This window comes from Phyllostomus discolor, chromosome 3 (assembly GCF_004126475.2).
Source record: "Phyllostomus discolor isolate MPI-MPIP mPhyDis1 chromosome 3, mPhyDis1.pri.v3, whole genome shotgun sequence".
Lineage (NCBI taxonomy): Eukaryota > Metazoa > Chordata > Mammalia > Chiroptera > Phyllostomidae > Phyllostomus > Phyllostomus discolor.
The window spans coordinates 174,146,632-174,149,668 of NC_040905.2; positions in this window are offsets into that span (position 1 = coordinate 174,146,632).

Sequence of the window (3,037 nt, forward strand, 5' to 3'; positions counted from 1 at the left end):
GTGGCCTATGTGCTGACTCAGGAAGGCAGAGAAGCTAGGGGTGGTCCCTCACAATGTTCATCTGTATAGTGTCTTCTGAAATTTTAATTTGTACACTTTAAAAAATTGGGACACATCGCATAAAAATCTGGGTTCCTGGTTTTTCTTTAAAAAACAAAACCAAAAACTTAAGATGACTCAAGCAACCTTGTTTGCCCACATGGCTACACCAGCTGGATCTGAGCTACAGCTGCTGCATTTAGAATGGTGTATTAATTGGGATAACATGAGCCACTAGGACAAACAGCTCCTCAGATTTCAGTGGCATAATACAAAGAAAGTTGATTTCTCACTCATGTGTAACAAGCCCAGAGCAGGTGATTCACAGACCAGAGCTCCTTCTCCCTATGACCACACTGTCCCCTGGGGGAACTTGGGATTTGGATTTCAGCCTGTGGAATGGGAAAAAGCACATGCAGAAGCACACTGTTGCTTGACTCCCTTAGTGTGAAAGTGACATCCTTTGCTTCATTCCATTGGTGGAACCCAGTCACGTGACCCACCTAGATGCAAGGGGAGCTAGGAAAATTTGGAGCCTGGCTGACGGTCATACTCTGGTGATGACTCTGTTCCATTGGATGAGGAAGCACCAACATGTGGGCATGCACATTCCAATTCACCAGTCTCACCGCCATCTTTTTATCCCTGAGTGGTCCCAAGAGCTTTGGGGTTTGCGGCCCTGGCTTAAGGACAGAGTGTGAGGAAAAAACATAGAAAGTGATGAATTCTCCCTAGGATGAAAAAGAGATTTCCTTGGGCTGGGAGGAAGAGAGAGAAACAGATCAGGGGGGCCCTGGGAAGAAGGTCTGTGTGCTTTATTTCCTTGTAATATCACCTAGGAAACTGTGATATCATGGGAGGAAGGATTGCATGGTATGCTTTGGCAGATGGGAGACGCTAGCCACCCCCACCCCGCCCAAATACCCTGTGTCCCTCGGAGAACACAGAAATAGTAAAGAGCTACTTGACTGAAGTAGCCATGTAAACCTGGACAGTAGAGACAACTCAGACAAATTTTCTGGGGACAGAGGACCAAATGGCTGTGTGATTCCCTCTTCCCCACACCATGGTACTGTGTACCCTGGGGTTAGGGACCCTAGTAAGGAGGGAGGCTAACTCCCTCAATCCCACAGATTAGAGGATAGGGGTCTACAACCAAGTCATTATATAAAATTGCCAATGGGTGACAATTTTTGCACATGAGTTTATGGACTGAGGTTCATACCCTTATTAAAGTGAGAACCACAGGTCCAAAATGGCATCACTTGTGCTAAAGGTCTGTATACCAAACCTAGGTTTAATACCTGATCTAATTGCAGTTTCAACTTCTCTAAAACGTCTTAATCAATCAGTCTGGATTTTCCTGGTCAAGCACCAGTAATCTGTCACATAGGCCCTCTCCATCCCCCAGAGAAAGAAGAGGCAACAAGTATGACAAAAATACTTGCCATTCCCTTTCCCACAACAGAACACAACTGGGTCTAAAAATACTCTTTCTTTTCATTTGTTAATAGTTCCTTTGCCCCATACATCTTCCTATTAAAACCTTCCACTTCGTACAACACCTTCCAGTGCCCTTCTAGTTGCCAGATGGGATGCTGTCCAAATTCACGAATTGCTTAACAAAGTCAATTAGATCTTCAGATTTACTCAGTTCAATTTTGTTTAACACCTTCCATGAAATTTGGCAATTTGCAAAATGAAGGTGCTGAGGAAGGCAGTGACCTTGTTCATTTCAGCTTTTTAGAAACTTTGCCCTCCAACTCCCAAACCGAAGCATTACCTCTGTTCCGGGGCCCCATGCCTCCCACATACCAGGAAAGCAAACAAAAGCCAAAGCCCTGTTAGCTTACAAGCCTTTTAAAGGGGTAGTTGACACTGTAGGCAGTGTTTCAGAAAGCCCCAGAATAGGCACTGTACTCCTGGCACATCAATTTTGCTCAAAGATGTAGGAAAATATTTTTATATTAAAAGAAACTAGATTAAACTGTGGAGTAGAACGCCAAGTTCACATTAAAAAAAAAAAAAAGATAAATTCCAGACTTCAGAGAAACTTTTTTCTTGCAGGGAAGAGGGCCTCCCTGTTTCAGAACCCCATGTGGGTCTCCAATGGAGTTCGAGAAAGATACTATTGTAGAAACGTTTGAGCAGTGCTGGCCCTGAGCCCAGCCTGGCTCTGGGCCTCTCCCCTGGCTTGGACTGCAGCTCCCCAGGGGTATCGTGTTCCTGTTAATATCTCCTCACGTTTCTAAACTCACAGCTTGTTGGCGCTGGCGAACTTGAGAGCTATTGCCGGGTTCCAGCTCGCTGGTTTCACCAGAGAAAATGAAGGATCAGCAACTTGAAAGGACTTGCCTGGGGACACCCAGGTTTTCCAGGCCAGGGATCCTCTCAGAATCCTTAGCTGCTTCTATCTTTTAATCCTGCAGGAACTCTGGACCCCAGTGCAAGCACGTGCAAAGAACCTCATCACCTACCCACGCACCCCGGGCCCATTCTTCACCCTGTAGTACCATCCTTGGGAGTCCCGCCTTTCCACTGGAGTATCTGGCGCTGTGGGGTGCTTAGAAAAGTCTGTAGAATTAATGACTGCTGCTTCTGAAACGAACGCATCAGCGCCCAGGGGCTGGTGGAGGAGACGTGCAAGGTTGGATGGGAGAAAGGGGGTGCATTTACTTCCATCTCCTCCTGCGGCCAAGAGAAAGGGTCTGGAGTCAGAGTTGGAGGACTGAAACCGGCCTGATCTAGGGTACAGGAGCAGGAACGCAGGTTGGCAGTGGCAGCCTTTTCCCTCCGCCCACGAATTTTGGGCTGGGGCGCAGCTGAGCCTTCTGGCTGGTGCAATCTCCCGCACGCCTTGCATTGATCTAAGAAAGGGTTGAAACAGTAAACCCGAGCCGGAGCAATGGCTTCCGGCCGCGGCTAGTGAGCGCGACCAATGGGAATGCCAGCCCTATAGAGAGGGCCAATCAGAGCAGTTGTCTGCTTGCGGTGCGGG